The sequence below is a fragment of the Alligator sinensis genome, unplaced genomic scaffold (genome assembly GCF_000455745.1).
Source record: "Alligator sinensis unplaced genomic scaffold, ASM45574v1 scaffold219_1, whole genome shotgun sequence".
NCBI lineage: Eukaryota > Metazoa > Chordata > Crocodylia > Alligatoridae > Alligator > Alligator sinensis.
In genome coordinates, this window is record NW_005841866.1 from 1,675,235 (window position 1) to 1,693,658 (window position 18,424).

Genomic DNA, 18,424 nt, shown 5'->3' on the forward strand with positions numbered 1-18,424 from the left:
TCTAGTTGAGGAGTGTCTCATGTAGCTTAGAATTCAGTCTGAGTTCAAAGGCAGCGTAATGCCAATCCTACTGGGCACATCTACATGTGCTATTAGTGTGACACAATATTATCAATAAATAGTTTATTGCTCCTGGGTGTTGTGTTCAAGTGCATACCCAGGACTGCAGCATGTTGAGCCAGGTTGGAGCAGCCCTGACTGGCAGGGGGCTCTGGGGGTCAGCCTGCAAGCCCAGGGTTGCTCCTACCTGGTTCAGTGTGCTATGGAGGAGCTGTCTGGTACACAAGGGTGCTCCACTGCAGGGTTAGCCAGCAGGCAGCCTCTACACTGAAGCACCCTCATGCCCCAGTGAGCCCCATCAGCATCTATACATGCCTTGGGCACACTAAATAATGCTGCCATAGAATCATACTTGTGCTTACAAGTACTATCCTACAGTGGCATTTATTAGTTGACTGCACCCTAATAGGGGTGTAAGTGTAGACACTGAGACTTTTCTGTGGAGCTAATTAGTCAGTTCTGCAGTAACTATCTCATGTAGATGCTCCCACTGTCTCCCCTAAGTCTGAACCTGCTCAGCATTGCTCTGAGCCCCAAGTACTTGTCTATTGATAGTCCCAGGCAGCTGAATTAACAAGTGAGGGGAGGGAAGCCTTAGCAATCACTATGTCTGTGACCCTCATCAGCAGGGTTGCAGAATTATTCACAATCATTAATGGATCCTCTTCTACAAGGGTAGTAAAAAGAGTCCAGAAGTATTAAGGACCTTTTAAGGATGAGGAAAGGAGACACTGGGTAGAGCAGACTTGCTCAAGCTCATGTATTTAGCCGTTTCCAGAAATAGGAAATGAACACAAGCCCCTTAGAGTACCTGTGCACTTCCTTTACCTCAATGTCATGCTTCCACTCCAGTACTGGTAGGAGTCATCCTCATGAGAAATGATTTCTTATTTCCTCCAGTCAAGACCTACACATGGGCAGCAAGGAGAAGGGATGAACTAGACATCATGAAATATGTTTTCTCCCAGTTTCCCTGCTTTCTGCCACTGTGATTCCCCCTAGCCAAGTACACGAGTTTGAGAGTCAGATTGAGCTGTCTATTCTGCCATGTGGCCTCACCACATCTCAGATCCTGACTAAAATGATACACTATAAAATATGGTATAAAATGAAAAGGCCACATTAGCTCTCATCTTTCTTTTTCTATTTCTCTTTCTTACTGTTCAGGAGCTACTCCAATTAACAAATTCTTATGCAATGCTCAAACCCCACAAATGATGGCAGGTAGTGAGGGGAACCTCCCAGACTCCTTTCATATGAGCTAAAGCCCTCACACTATTTACCACCTCAGAAAAAGGTGGAGTGAAAAGACCTTGCATTGTGCCTGAAAGATCAACTCTAATTCAGGGTCTGCTAGGCCAAGTTAAAAATTCCCAAGTTAATAATCTTGTACTCCTCAGAGACCCTGAAGTATACATAAGACACTACACACAAGACATACTGTCTACATGACATGCTATGTCGCTGTAGCAACGAGCTAAAGCAACATAGCTTATTGCTATGGCAACATAGCATTGGTTGGCACTAACTGTGACATGGCCACTACTGCACAGTATCAATGAGCAACAACCTGTGAGCCGCTGGGATCATGCAGTCATTTACTACTTGCTAAAGCAAGTACTAAACATCAGCACCAACATTAAAACCTAAGACTGAAATAGGCTTTTCAGTCTTAATAGGCTTCCACTCTCAGGGTACTGGACCATATACAAAATACCACTCAAAAAAAGTAGCCAAAGAGGGAGGCTCTCTTTTCATGCTATTTGTTGTAGTGCCTTTTGATTCCCTTTTGTCCCTCTAGTTGTTATCTTCATTGCCTCTTAGGATAGCCATTACGATGAAAGCCAAGTGGTTCATAAAATGGGTTTGTTGCAAAAGCAGAGGACACCAGAAAACCCCCTTTTTGCTAACCAATAGTGCTCCTTAGTGGAATTAATTTTACATCTTCCACCAATTTTTCCTTTTTGGAGAAATTATTTCAGCATCTTTTTCCTTAATGAGCTACTTATAATTAAAACCTTGAATTTGCCTGTGGTTCCATCTGAAAGGGCACTGGACATGACAAATCATAAATACAGCAAAATAGTAAGTTCTTTCCACATACGTTTTCAACTTCATGCTTAATTTTGTGAGTAGGTGACTTCATATCAGAATGAGGCGCAGTAGACACATACAACAGATTACTTCTCAGAGGAGTAATCTTCCGGTCCATTATCTGGAGTAGTTCAAAACGCTCAAAAAATGGATCTGGTCTCAAAAAAAGGAATTCACGTTCAGGTAATTACAAATAACAGACACATCTGGTTATCATAATTGTTTGGGAATGTCTCAGTTAGCTAAGAATGTTTTCATAAGGACTATGAGACAGTAAAACTTTCTCACAGTAGATTGGAGTCACTGATGAGAGGAAATACAGTAGATCTAACACACTGAACCATGTTTAGAGCCACAAGAGCTTTAAGTCCCATTATTAGTGGGCTTTATTTGCCTCAAAAGAATCAGAGAATCAAAAATTAGAAATAGGAAAGTTCTGTATAGGTCACTCTGCCCGTTTACCTACTGGTAATGAATTGTTCCCTACAGTGCATTTTCTAGTGTTGCACTGGAAATAACATTCTTTGTGTATTGATTGCTCACCCAGAAACTGATAGTACAAAGTTGATTTTGTAGTCATTTGGCCTAAGGAAGGTGAAATGAATGTGCTCCCTTCTTTTCCTGGAATTCATTGGCAGAAGTTGCATTGCCTGTGAATGGTATGCCTTTTCTCAGCAACTCTGAAGTGTTTTTAGCCCAAGGGACTTACTTGCTATGGATCTTAGAAATATGTGCAAAGCAACTACCCTTAGTAGGGAGATAACTGTTTATCTGGAATGGTAGACATTGAGTTGACTGGGAATCTAGACTTGTAAATAGGTGATACAGCTTGCATAACTGTACACCTTTCATCCTTAACACAATGATGGTCATAGAGTTCCAAGATTTCACAGAGATTAGGATCTGTGATGTCTAAGATTCAGCAGAATGACTCCAGAAACAAAACTTTCCAATGTCCTATACACTAAGACAGTACACTGAGGTCATGTATATACCACATTGACCAGTGCTAGGTAGCACTGCCATGAAAACAAACCCTACCCACTCACTCCCTCTCTGCAGGCTGAAAAAAAGTCTTGTAGCCACCATTAGAGTGAAGCTGGGCACAACCAGCACCATTCTTTCGAGCATGCCTGAGACAGGGTGCCTGTGAGTGGCACTGGCTAAACCTAGAAATCAACTATATAACTGTTTTCAACATACAGATTGTATGGAATGGGAGCAATTGGCTAGGACATGATTTCAGGACAGCTCTCCTATGTGGCACTGATATGGCCTGGATGGACAGCAGGAAAGCACTGAACATTTTTTCTAGACAAGGGTAAATCTCTTTAGTAGGGCAATGCAGTGCTGCTATTGCAATGTAGGTTGTTACACTGTCCTGCAACATGCGGTGAATGGGTGCCTGTCAACAGTGCTTACGAAGTGTCTCAGACAAATCATCAAAGGATCCATTAATCATGTTGTGGTCCCTGTAGCAAGGGCCTGCTACAGCCCATGCATGAGCATGCAGAGTAATGACAGACCTGATAAGAGTCTACCCAAGGTGAATCTTTCATGGAGGCACAACTCAGGGATTTTGTTTCATAATGCCAGATTGCTTGCTGTCTGCTGTTTCTGAACCACTCTAGCTCTCCCTTTCTCTGAGCCTCATCCTCTGGTCCAAGTCAGCCGAGGAACAGTCAATACACCATACCCATACGTAGTACATGGGACACGTGGAAGGGGGCAGCCTCCCAGCCACCATCAGTCATTCTCATTGTCTGCAGCTACAGTTGTGCATTGTCTCAGCACTGAGGCATAGATCCACAGTCTGTGCAGAACAAAGCAGCAGGACACAGATCATCCAGTACATGTCTGGTCACTCTGTGCATGCTCTCCCATCACCCTTTTGCATAATGACCATGTGAACATGTGATACTGTGATCTTGTACTTCAACCAGATGGGATCAGAGTGTAGAGGTGCCCAAACTAGCTCAAGCACTGATAGCAGTCAAGTCACAGCTACACAGAGCTTTGTGCTCAGAAGTAACCTGCTGAAAAAATCAGTGGAGCTCCATTTTCTGCCTCAGTTAGACTCCCTCCATATCAGAGGCAACTTGTTTAAAAGAAGCTGAATTGTCTTTCTATACTAAACCATGCTGTAGTGTCTAGTGCGGACATACCCTGTGACTCCTGGGAGGCCAACTATAGGCAACATTTTATTTCACTACTAAGATGTGCAAGTGACGTGCAGTTTTTAGGTGTCCAAGTCACCCAGCGACACTGTACATTGTCTCACATAACAGCCTGAAACATACTTACACACCTAGATGCCTTATCCATTTACACCCTGAGGGCTTTGTTACACTTTGTACCTTGAGCTGCTCAAATGTTTATCAGTGTTAGCGCTAGCTTGAGGTTGGAGCGGTCCCATGTTCAAGCCAGTAGGGGCCTTGAGGACTAAAAGGAAAGAATGCCCCATCTACTCCCCTCCTTTCCCATTCTGGGATTCCCCCTGCCCCCAGGCATCCCCCCATCCCATGGGCTTCCCTCCCTGTCCCCCCAGCTCTCCCTCTGCCCCTCAGGATCTCCCCCTGTCTTCCCCACCGCCAGCCCTCACAGTTTACCCACACCCACTATGTCTCCTGGCTTACTTGTGGCCACTCACCCAGCCCAGAAAGTGGCAGCAGGGGCAGTAGTAGCTGGACAGGCAGGTTCCTCTTTCCTCCCTACTCCCCCACTGCCCCTTGGGGCTCCCCCTGTTCAGGAGGCAGTGGGTCTGATCTGCACCGAGGGGTGGGAGGCAGATAGGGTGTTCACACTAAAGTGTAGCCTAGAGCAGCTACACATTAGTGTAACACAAGCTGAGTAACACACATCAAAGAGAAACCAAGCCTGAAGTGCCATAATTTTAAGTCACATAAAGAGTGCTCAAAACTAGCTTCATGTGTTCATGTGTGGACAATCCAAGGATTAAGGGCTCCAGGATCCAACTAAAATTAACATGTAACAAGGCCCTAAGTAACTAGGTTTGTCCCTACTGCACATGTACAAAAATGCTGCCCTAAAAGTGTCCAATTCCCTTTACGCTCCAAGGCACATGTGTGTGTAAATGTAATTCGGGCTCTTACATAAGACAATGAAGAATGGTGTTGGGTGACTTGGAGTTTCAGCAGTACTGTGCAAAGAAGGCTCCCCTCCATGCTGTGAGTGAAGGTTTCCAATGCCTATAGAAGCACTGAGTGACTTAGGCAGACCAGGTTCTTTGGGTAGATAGGATATCTTTTATTAGACCCACTAAAAAGTTGGGAAAATTGTTCTTTGCAAGCTTTTGGGCAAAACATGCAAGCTGAGTATGCACCTTAGCACAGTTATATAATTCTGCCCTGTGTGTCACTAAGGCTGAATCCAAAGTCACACCACTGCACCTAAAGTATCACTTTAACATATGATAAATATTCATTAGCATATGCTACCAGTTCATTGGAATATGCTTAAGCTGGATGTATACTTATAATCATGCCTGGACAAAGACATGTAGATGTAATTGTAATTCTGATCCCAATTGTGTCCTTAAATGGTTTTTATTCCTCTGAATCTCCTGTCTCTTCTCCTTCATCTGTCTCAGGGCTAGTGAATACAACATTACCATTTGTTCTTTTACATACCCAGGCACCCAACACTACCCACAAACAGCTTGCTGGTCTTCTAGCACCACCTTCCTTCCTCACATCTGCTGCCCCTGTGAGTTGAAATAGCTAATGGTCCAGGAACCATTTTCACCTGGCTGGCACACAAGTTTGCACATGTCTAAGGAAGAACCAGAAGAACCCTTTGTCATTTGTGTAATAGGCGGTATGTCTAGCCTGCTGCACACACCATTCAGACAATTTGTTCACCATCGCTTTCCAGCATGCATGTTGGTGCCTACTGCCCTTTCCCTGGGCTACTCCGCTGCAGCATAATCTCTCATTAAACCTCCTAAAGGAGTGCAGGGGGAGGGGAAGGAGGATTTGCACTCCAGCAAACATCTGAAAATGCAGATTTCTGGCACGGAGAAGTTCAGGCATGTTGTGAATGGGAGATTTGGGAAATTTCCTTATGAATGCTTCCGGAACAATTCCCCCAATTTTCCCACAAATGCCATTGAAACCTGAGGAAAATCTTTTTCTGATGAAGGCTGGGGAAGCTATCAGATCCAAGAGAGCTCTTATTCACAGCCTAACTAGCACCTTTGTGTAGGAGACATGATTTGGGTTAAATCTGGTAAATGTAGCGAATATCCCCCTGCAGCTAATCAAGCCTGGAAAAGGGGTGGCACTATTTCTTCACACACATCCTGATCAATATTATTTATCTGACTGCGTGTGTAAGATAGCCATGTCCCCTCCACCTAATGCCCACTCCCAGCCCCTCCACCTTGTGGGTATCAGCGGGAGAGAACCTGATGTCTGCTGGTAATTATCTGCTGCTGGAAAGAAGTGCTATTCCTTTTATTTTTGTAATGCAGATCAATGCACATGTCACTACTGAAAAGCGATGTCATTTAGGATGGAGCATTAACTGCTAGGAATGGATTCTGAAACTCCTCTCTGGTGGGTGGAATATTTTCAAGGGAAGCGGCACCTCTTGAATCTTGAATTTCATTTATCCCACTGTCTCTTTAAGAATGGCTAGGTTAAGGAGAGGGTGTTTGAGAAAGTGACAGTGTGTCATCTTCATCTCCAAGCAAACTGCAGCTGGTGACCAAGTGGTAACCTGGGAAAGAAACAAACAGGAAATGCAGGTTAGCAGCAGCGACAGACACGAGGAGTGTTCTCAGTACCATGGTTTGATGGAAGAAAGCAATGCCGTCTTGGGTTGTAGCAGAGAGAGGCCTGGAGGACAGAGGGCAAGTGCTAGAGAAGGAAAGGAGGGAGAATTAGGGTGGAAAAAGGAGTAAGACCTAGAGAGAGAAAGAAAAAAGACATTAGCACTAAAATAATTCTCATGAGGGTCTGGGGACCATCATTGGGGGTGCTTTACATTTTCTTTTCTTTTGCCCTGTAAAAGAAGTTTCTAGCCATGATCTGTACTAAGACTGGGTGAAAACAACTAGAATTCAACTTTGCAAACAATGCTATTTGCTGTCATTGGGCAGCAGTGGAACCTGAGGGTGTTCAACTTTTTTGTGTGTGTGAGAGACCCACTTTCAGTAGCCCATAACCCAATAGGGAGAGCACTTAACTGAGATTTTGGAGATCCGAATTTAAGCTCTGACTTTACCTGATTTAGATACTATAATAAATAATTAAGCAAACAAATCAATAGCAACAAAAAGGTATTAAAAGTTTATTAAGTCAAGTACTCAAAAGTGTGCTCTTGTTGCCAAAAAACAAAAAAAAGGCCAATAGTGTACTTGGTTGTATTAATAAAACATCAGTTGAGTCTAGGAAGTGATTCTCACACTTTATTTGGCACAAGTGAACCATCATCTATGTCCACCTTTGGGCCCCACCCTTCAAGAAGGATGTGGACAAAGTAGAAAGGGTTCAGTGGAGAGTGACAAAATTGGTTGGAAGCATAACTTATGAGGAAAGGCTGAAAGAACTAGGATTGTTTAGTCTAGAAGAGAAATGACAGGAGTATTTGATACGATTTCAAATAGTTGAAGGGTGGTTATAAAAGGGGTGGAGGCAGGCTATTTCTGCAGCTGTAGGGGACAGACTAACAGCAATGGCCTCAAACTGCAGCAGAAATGTAGGTTGGAGACTAGAAAAAAAACCTCCTAGTATGAGGGTTGTTATGCATTGAAACAGGCTTCCCAGAGAGGCTGTGCAATCTCTATCCTTGGAAGACTTTAACAGCAGGTTAAACAGACACTTGACTGGGATGGTTTTAGTCAGGGGCAATTCTGCCTTGAGTAGGGCACTGGGCTAAATGACCTCCTGAGGTTTATTCCAATGCTACTCTTCTGTGATTCTGTGATTAATTAAATTATCATCAGAAAACCAATTGAGACTGGGGATTATTACTGTAAAATTCCCATTTTACCCACAGGAAACTGAGGCACTAAAATTAAAAACAAAATGATCAAAATTACTCACCTCCCAATGAGCGTCCAATCTGAAAAGCTTTAAGCCTGATTTTTACTTTACTTTATAACCCTTTATATGTTCACAACCTTATTCCCATTAAGCCTGTTTTGCAGCTGTCAAAGTTGAGTAAACATAATGTTCAGCCCCTGGGCTGCCGAGTGGAACCCTATAACAATGAAGACCATATTGTGGCCAAGTGAAAATGTTCAGTGTTTGTGATTTACCCGCAAAAGTATAAATAAGCTGCTTATCTAAATATTTATAGAAAGGAGTCATTGAAACTCTGTAACTTTCCTGCTACATAAGTTAGGAACCTAGATGTGCTAAAGCAAATTCAAACATGATCAGGATTAGAATTTCTTTTCTTTTTTTCCAGAAAAGTGTTAAAGTTACATTAGAACCAGAAGGTTATAGAGCCCCATCAAAAGAAAATTTCAGACCCAGGATTGACTATGGTGCTTCTAGGAAACTATCAATACACACACACAGACACACACACACACAGAAAGAGAGTCTCACTAAATGTGTACCATTCCTACTGTATACTTTACACAGACACTCAAAAATGTGCATTGCAAGTTTCAGGATGTTGACCTTTAAGTCAAAAGCTGTGAGGAATAACAAAATGTGATCCGCTCCATCATGTAGTCTATATATGCTACAGGTATTACAGAAAATATTGCAATACTTTAAAATTGTCCTTTTGGAGCATGTGCTTGTTATATAAAAGTTCTTTTATGAATGTCTTGTGCAAACAAATTTTGCCCTATGAGTTGTTTAAAAAAATGTTCATTTTTTAATAGTCTTTTGAGTACTTGCTATTTCCAGTATGTTTAACATGTGTGATTGGTCAGCCAAGTCAATTGGTGAATTTCCTAACTGAATGACTTACCTTTTATAAAGCTTATCAGTTTCTATATAAAAATGTTTTTTGTTTAGACATGAAACACATTTTCTGCTATTAAACAAATACCAGATTAATTTGCAAAATGCTATTTAAAATTGGTGTGTGAGCAAAGAGAATAAGAAATCCTATGTAGAACTCGGCAACATATGCAAATAATTTTTCTCACTATTCACCTACCTCTAATTTGCTATCTCCGCTATGATAATTTTTTTAACTGTTGTTTCTTTCATCATACATTTGGTATGAAAGAATGACATATGGGTAGTTTGGACACTGATCAGTCTCTGTATTAATTTGGCAAATGGATTTTTGAAAGGTACTTATAAATAAGTGCTATGGTAATTTTGGAAATCCTTAAAAAGCAGAATCTGTGTGCAGTACCAATGAACACTGCCTTTTCACGTGGTGTAAAATTATTCTTTTTAAATATACTGAAAATATGGCAAAAAATTCTCCAAACCTGCTCAGCAGGTGCCAGCTATAGTTACCGGCACCAAGGTAACGTTTTTTGTTTCTTATAGTGCTCTTAGTTTATGGACATGGAAGGCAATATATTTCTTATGTAAGTGGAGACATTTCTGAAATCAAGAATTCAAATGGTGGCATTTTATTTCTGGACAGGTTCCATGTCACTTTTTTTACATTACAACTAGGCTGTTCAAATACTGCCTGCAGGCCACATGTGGCCCCTCAGGGTTAATTTGTGGTGCCCTGGGCTCTCACCCAGTTGCTGCTCCCTCCCATCACTCTGGCTGTAGCTGCAGATGGGATCTCCGAGCTCCTTTCTCTCCTCTGGCTTCACTTCTGGGCTCTGCCCAGTGGGTGGCGCAGCACCGTGCCAGAAAGCTCAGGACACCTGCTTGGTGTGGTGTTTGGGGGGTGCATGGCTGGGGAGCTGAGAGTGGGGGGCAGGGTGCCCATGTGTATTGTGCAGTAGGGGAGGAGGCAGCATTGCAGCAGAAGAGGGTGCTGCAGTGGGAGGGGATGCCTACATGGCATGCAGCCCAAGGGCCTGCAGTTGCTTTGATGTGTGGCCCTTACTCATGCAGTCCATACCAGTGTGTTTCCCATGTATGCAAATCCCAGCATTCTGATTGGTAGACCATACCAGTGTGTGGCCCCCAGCCACTTAGAAGCGGGACAGCCCTGCATTACAATATAGCTTTGGGAACATATATGTGACCCTTCTCAAGGATTTGAGCTTCCAGTTCTCTTAGCAAACCTCTAGCTCATCACCAGCCTCTCTCCATGAACATATTGAGCATTTACAAGTTATGAATCCTCCCCAGCTTACTTAAAAATTTTCCTTTCCACATCTTAAGCCAGCAGTCACCCAGAGGCAAAAGAAATCTATCCTTCAAAAAGTCTAACTTTCACTCCACTACGTCCTAATCCATTATCTAGGCCCACTAATGTGCACTACATCATCAGAGGAGCAATGCACTGATGATGTAGTACAGCCTGTATACATGTACATCATCAGAGTTATATCCTTCTGATCTGCCTGTGGGTTTAATAAGCATTCCAGATGGCTTGCTATGCCTGAAGCAAGAATGGATAATCACACAGCTCTACCCTCAAAACAATAATAAAATAAGGACACAGTAGCATAGGGGCTCATGTCTGCCAAAAACATTCAATAGACTGTATAATACAATAGTCCAATGTGATTGGTGAGGCACATTTATACCCTAGCTATTTACAGGTGAAAGGGACCTAGTTTTAAATAAAACAGAGGTTACAAATACATGGTTTTATTGTTATTATATATTACACTGAAATGGAATTTTCTCAGCCAGACAGAGAGCAGGGATGCTGCTCAGTTACTGGCTGGCCCACAACTGTATGGTTGTTTCTCATGTATGCAAATCCCAGCATTCTGATTGGCAGGAGAGGGAAGGCCTGATTTGAATAATGACTCACTGTTGTTTCTCAAGAGCCATACAGTATGCACATATCTAATCTATTATCTATTGTATTTCCAGGATATCCATCAGCCTAGTTTCTAGCCATCAAGTACAGTAATATTATGTGTCACGCAAGCTGTGCCAACACTTGTAAAATTATTCATTGGTGACACCCATTGTTAGCTATGGATAATATTGCTAGTGTAGCCAAGGCTGTAGGATTGTCCAGAAAGGGCTCTGTCAGTGCCATCCATTCCTCCCCAGTATGGCAGCCATGCTCTCTGGTTTTATTGTTTTATTTTAGAAGTGGCTTTTCAAAGAAAAGCCTGTAACAGTCGGCTCCAAAATTTCTGTGCTTTCTCCAATAGGTAGAGAGCTACCAGTGAGCCATCATAACCCAGTGATTTACATAATGACTGTACAGTTATCAGTGTTGCTAGAAGTTGTGATCCCTATTTTCTGGGTAACAACTGTTACACATGCAAAGGTATCTGTCCTTGTTCATTATACTGTGTCTGAAAGCAGCATGGAAAAATCATTTCAGACTCCCTACTAGAACTGTTGGTAGTGAAGAAAAAAGAAAGGTAATAATAGCAAGATGAAAAGACCAAGGTAGTTTCCATGTTAAGCACCATTTATGAGTACTGCTAACAGACAGGACTAACAGGAAATAAGAGGCCCTATGAAAATTGTTGATTGGTGTGTGTTTCTTACACAAGAAGAACAAGAATCAGAGGAGAGTGTGTAATACTATAGGGAATTATTTCTCCATAAACTCAAGTAAGTAAAATGAGAGAATACACCTTCTTACAGATACCATCCTATTGGAAATGAATAGCATTTTCAACATTATTCAGTGAAATCTTTACAAGGCTGGGAAAACCCTGCAGCACAGATGGGATTGTAAGACTCCAGTGAATGGAAGTTGTACTGCGGAGATGGGAATTCAGTTCAAGACTCAAGAGAAAGGTAAATACAAAGACTGACATAGACATGCACACATATGTAGGTAGGTGAAAATGGTAAGAAAACACCAAACTTCATCATATTTCATTCTGGAAGAGAGTAGCTAACTGACTTAAACCATTTGCTGCACTAATTGCTGGAGTAGATTTTCTCCAGCCAAACAAGTGGGCTACACTTTAATTTTAACATTAAATGCTGTTAACTGAAATGAATACACTACGTTTCCATAATATGTGTTACTGAAGCTGCTATGACAGATAAGAAGCTGCTAGGCATGATGTGTCAAGAAAATGTACCAGAAGAAAAGTACATAGAGCTCCTGTCAAAAATACAAGAAGAATTCCATACCACCTATCTTCTTAATATGTTATTGAAATGATTTTAAATTGTGTATGTACAACCAGCCAGACCTTTAAGGGTTAACGGCACACAATGTAATGAATTCAATAATGATGAGCTAAAAAAGGTCTAATTAGCAAGTAACCACTTTATTATGAAAGGAAATGGTAATGAATTTAATAGCTCAAAATCATTAACAATATTTAGTTTGCTGGTCCTTGTTCTCTATTATCCTCATTAATATGAACATTTAATATGTTTTAAAATGGATTTGTAATACTTTCTGTGCCATGAGGTTACACTGACAGACAGAGTGTAATTATTCTGCTACTTGTTATCCCTGTCTGTTTGTGCTCCAAATAGCAGCATATTTAGGTGTTAATAAAAAAAAATAAAAGTAATTAAGAGAGGGAAGTTTAAAACCTAATTAAACAAAAACTCTAAAATTACAGGCTAACTCATGTAAGAAAAAAAGTTTTGTAAGTAGGCTCTGTGTAAAGCCTTTCTTTCTGATTTTTTTTCTCTGCTGTCAAAAATAAAATATAAGCAGTATTTGTTTTGGTAAGCAGAAAGATACCTAGGAAAACATTTCCTAAATTAGAGGACACATGTTAGAACAGCAGGTACTCTGAAGAGGACAGTCTGCAATTGCAGGAAATCTTTGAGACCACTTTTTGAAAAGAGGGGTGTTGATTTTCAGCCAGTCACACCGAGGTAGTTTCCTGTCACATGGTACCTCCATATTTCATCTGCTTACACTGGTAGTTCCCTCTTCCTGATATTCCCAGCACATCTTCTCTTTGAAAAGGCCACTTGTATGAAGTCATCCTAATAGCAACATCTTCGTTTCAACAGAGGCCTTCCCAAAGGGTTCCCTGATTCTTTCTTTGGAGGCTATATTCCCTCACCAAGATCCTCTCCTGATCTCTCTCAACAAAGGACCTCTCACTCTTGTGAAAATCTCAATTGATCATTTCTTACACACACCAAGTTTATCATTTCCTCACTTCCATTTAAGTCAGTTCAGTCACTAAGGTCTTGTCTTCCCTGAAGTAGGTTGCCTGAGACAGTCCATCCAAGTTCATCCCTCCAGCTAGCCTAGCTGGAGTGAGAGTGATCCCACTGTGAAACAATAGTGGAGCTACACAGGGTGATTGGAGAATTGATTTGAATAGCAACTGATGAGCTATTGTTAACCTGAGCTGCTGTTTTCCCTCTCTGTTACTAGCTTTAACATCAGCAACACTTGAACATCAAATTCATCCCGCCTACCCTGGACCAGTCAGCCACTTCAATTTTAAAACGCTACTTGTCTTGAGCTACAGACTTCTCTGTGCGGATAGCAGTTGGGTGAGGGACAGAACTCTGGTGATATCTTAAGCCAACACTGCAGAGAGGACAAGGTCTTAATGATTTCCTCAGTCCTTCCTGCCTGTCTTCACACAACACACCTCTCTAAAGAGTTGTCATGATCCTCCCACACCCTCTTTGAAAAGTCTTCTAAATTCTCCCCTGCTTTCTCACTGACTGTGCAGACATTCAAAAAGCCTGAGCCTGAACTGATTCAATCTTTGCAGGATATTTTAACCTGCATAGATTGAACCGATTTGCAAGTGAATAGACATTCACTTTTGACTCTGCAAATGCAGTGACCCAGGCCAGAAGTCAAGGGGGCGCTAGAGTACACCCTCCCTTCCCTTCTGCAGAAGCCACAAGGCTGGAGAGAAACTGACATGCAATGTGGGGAGGGAGAGGTGTGGCCAGGCCCTGCCAGGCCTAAGTATGATTGGGGAGTAGTTTAAATTCCCCACCCTGGCCTGCAGTGACCCCAGCCAGGGTGTGCCTGAAGGGAGAAGGGGGAAGCAGCTCTTGCCAGGCTTGTCCCCAAGGGGGGGGGCCTGTCCAGACACTGGCCATGGCAACGCCTTTGGCAAAGGAGCAGCAGAGAAGGAGATTAAACTCCTCTGTCTCCCCTCTTTCCCATGGATATGGAGACCCCAACTGGGGTCTACCTGGCTTTCCCCCCTGCTGGCTGCTCACATGGTGAGGGGCATGGCCAGAGCTGTTTGGAATGGCCCTGCCATCCACCTGCCTCACCCTTGCCTGAGGCTGGAGCTGGGGGGTGCTGCTGAGGGTAGGCATTGAAGGGCCAGCCTGGGCTGGGCTGCAGGGGCAGGGCCCTTCCTAGCTGGCTGCAGCTCAGGCTGGGGCTGTGGGAGCTATGCGCCTGGATTGCTCCCAGGTCCCCATGCTCAGGATGGGCCGGGCTGTCATGGAACCGCAGTACCTGCAAAGAATCTGTCACTCCAAGGAATCTGTCACTCATGATGCAGCCAGCCCTGCTCAGCCCTGGGAGAGGTGGGCAGATAGCAGTGTCGGCCCAGGCCAGGCTGTAGGGGCAGGGCCCTTCCCAGCCAGCTGCAGCTCCATGACAGCCCAGCCTGGCATGAACAGGTGGCAGCTAATCAGGCTGACTCAGAGGCACTGGTATACCTGGAGCCAGACAGCTGCTTGCTGTGGGGGCTCATGCCACCGCTTGCTTCCACTGCCATGCCCCCTGCACAGTGCTTGCTTGTCTATGCAGGGGACATGGCAGCAGCAGCTGCGGGCTCAAGAGTCCCTGCAGCGGGTGGCTGCCAGGCTCTGAGCTGGCCTGGGCAGCTGTGGGCATGATGGACTCATCCTGCATGGCCAGTCTGGCTGCCAAGTTGCCCACCCACAGCTTCAGCAGCATTGCCTCTGTGGCACTGCCCGGCCAGCCACCACCCATGCATGCTGAGCTGGGCTGTCATGGAGCTGCAGCCAGCTGTGAAGAGCCCTGCCCCGCACTGTCCAGCCCAGGCTGCCTCTCCATGCCCACCCTCAGCAGAACCCATGGGCCAGCCCAGCTCAACCCCCGGCCCCAGCCCTGGGTGAGATGAGTGGATGGCAGGATCATGCTGGCTGGCTGTAACCACACACTGCACCTCTGCTGCTAGAGCCACAATGGGGGAACCCTGACACAGGCTAGTCTGTCCTGGCCTGGCAGACCCCAGCTGCAGTCCTCTGGAGGGTGAGGGGAGGGTGGGGTAATAAACCCATTCCCTGCCCTCACCTTAGAAAGCCATGCCGGCTGACATCTGGCCTTGGCACCGCCCCTGCTCTGGCTACAGAGCAGAGGGGCAGAACCAGCCCTGCTCTCTGGAGCAGACAGCACAGCCAAGATGCGGGGGGATACTAGAGACTCTGATTTAAAATTAAACCAAGAAGGAGTCTGGGACAAAAGTTCAATAAACCATCTTGACCCAGGTGTGGCTTGTGAACTCAGACTGGTGGGGTGGGTGGAGTGGCACAGGGGAGCAGGGGGAGGGTGTTTTTCAGCTGGCCGGGAGCGGTGGGGTGGAGGGGAGGGTTGCAGCCTGTACTGGTGCATGGGATTGCTCCATCCTGATTGCAGGACTTTGCACTTGTCCTTGTTGAACCTCATGAGATTTCTTTTGGCCCAATCCTCCAATTTGTCTAAGTCACTCTGAATCCTAGCCCTATCCTCCAGCGTATCTACTGCTCCCCCACAGTTTGGTGCCATCTGCAAACTTGCTGAGGGTGCACTCTATGCCATCTTCCAGGTCGTTGATGAAGACATTGAACAAAACTGACCCCAGGGCCAACCCCTGGGGTACTCTACTTGATACTGGCTGCCAACTAGACATCAAGCCATTGATTACTACTCTCTGAGCCAGGTGCTCCAGCCACAGGGGCCCCAGCCAGTTTTCTATCCACCTTACAGTGCATTCATCCAGCCCATACTGCCCTAGCTCGCCTGCAAGAATTCTGTGGGAAACTGTATCAGAAGCGTTGCTGAAATGAAGGTTACCACATCCACTGGTCTCCCTGCATACACAGAGCCAGACACCTTACCACAGAAGGCAATCAGGTTTTTCAGGCATGACTTGCCCCTGATGAATCCATGCTGACTTTTCCTAATAAACTTATGATTTTTCCAGGGACTGAGCTGAGGCTGACTGGCCTGTAAACTTCCCTAGATCCTCCTTTTTCCCTTTCTTAAATATAGGCACGATGTTTGCTGTTTTCCAATCATCCAGGACCTCTCCTGATTGCCATGAGTTTTCAAACATGATGGCCAAGGACGCTGCAATCACATCAGCCAACTCCCTCAGCACCCTCAGGTGCATCTCATCCAACCCCATGGACTTGTACATGTCCAGGTTTTCTAAGTAGTCTCTAACCTGCTCTTTCACCACTGAGGGCTGCTCTCGTCTTCCCCAAACTGTGCTGCCCGGTGCAGTAGTCTGGGAGCTGACCTTGCCTTTGAAGACTGAGGCAAAAAAGGCATTGAGCACTTCAGCCTTTTCTGCATCCACAATTTTGCCTCCCCCATTCAGTAAGGGTACCCACACTTTCCCTGATCCTCATCTTGTTACTGACATACTTGTAGAAACCCTTCTTGTTACCCTTCATGTCCCTTGCTGGCTGCAATTCCAATTGCACTTTGGCCATGCTGACTTCATGCCTGCATGCCTGAGTAATTCTTCCCTAGTTAATTGTCCAAGCTTCCACTTCTTATAACCTTTCTTTTTGTGATTTAGATTACTGAAGGGTTCCCTGCTAAGCCAAGCTGGCTTTCTGCCATACTTGCTAGTTTTCTTGTACATTGGAATGGTTTGTTCTTACACTCTCACTAAGGCTTCTTTGAAGTACACCCAGCTCTCCTGGACTCCTCTCCCCCTCAGTCTGGCTTCCCAGGGGATCCTGGCCATGAGTTCCCCGAGTGAGTTGAAGTCTGCTTTTCTGAAGGCCAGGGTCCGTACTCTGCTGCTATCCATCCTTCCTTTCCTCAGGATCCTCAATCATCTTGTGGTTGCTGCTGTTCAAGTTGCCATCTGTTACTACATTCCCCACAAATTCCTCCCTGTTTGTGGGCACCAGGCTAAGAAGAGCATGGTCCCTAGTTGGCTGCTCTAGCATTTGCAACAGGAAGTTGTCCCCAATACTCTCCAAAAACTTCCTGGATTGCAGGCACACTTCTGTATTTCCCTCCCAGCAGATGTCAGAGTGATTGAAGTCCCCCATGAGTTTCCTGTGATCAGGAAACTTCCACTAGTTGTTTGAAACCTATCCACCACTTCCTCCTGGTCTGGTGGTCTATAGCAAACCCCCACCACGACATCATCCTTTTTTCTCACCCCTCTGACCAGAGGCAATGCATAGGGGGTGCATACGGATGCATGTGCACCCCCTGAGCATGGCGGTGCACCCCCTACAAAAAGGTGATGCTGACACTATTGACAGTGCCTGCGGGCAGTAACCACTCACCACCCCACTGCTGACACCACCAGTGGCATCTGCAGGTGGTCTGCGATCCCCGCTGGCCGCTGGCCAGTGGCAGCTGCAGGTGGTCACTTACCCTTGGTCGGTCCTCGTCCTCGTCCCCTGCCCCTGGCTACCAACAGTGCCAGCGGCATCTGCGGGAGCTCCCCAGGTTACCGCCACCACACTCCCACTGCCGCCATGCTCCCCCAGCCACCAGGGGTACAAGTCATTCATGCCTCTGACCCTACCCCAGAGACTCTCAAAAGGCCTATCTCCAGTTTCAAACTAGAGCTCTGAGCAATCATATGGCTCTTTTACATAAAGTGCCACTTTTACATAAAGTGCCTCCTCCTTTTCTCCCCTGCCTGTCCTTCCTGAACAGTTTGTACCCATCCATGACAGTGCTCCAGTCATGCAAGCTATCCCACCAAGTCTGTGTTATTCCAATTACATCATAGTTCCATGAATGTGCAAGGACTTCCAACTCTTCTTGCTTGTTTCCCAGGCCCCGTGCATTTGTGTACAGGCACCTGAGGTAACTAGTTGATTGCCCTGATTTCTCAGGAAGTATGAGAGCACCTCCCCTGTTGCCCCCTTCTGTTTGCTCATTTACCTCAAGGCTTTGGTCTCCATCCCTCAGTGACCCTAATTTAAAGCTCTCCTCACTAGACTAGCAAGTCTGTCTGCAAAGATGCCCTCTCTTTGTCAGATGGCTCGCATCTCTTCCCAGCAATCCTTCTTCTTAAAAGAATATCCCATGGTCAAAGAAGCCAAATTCCTGC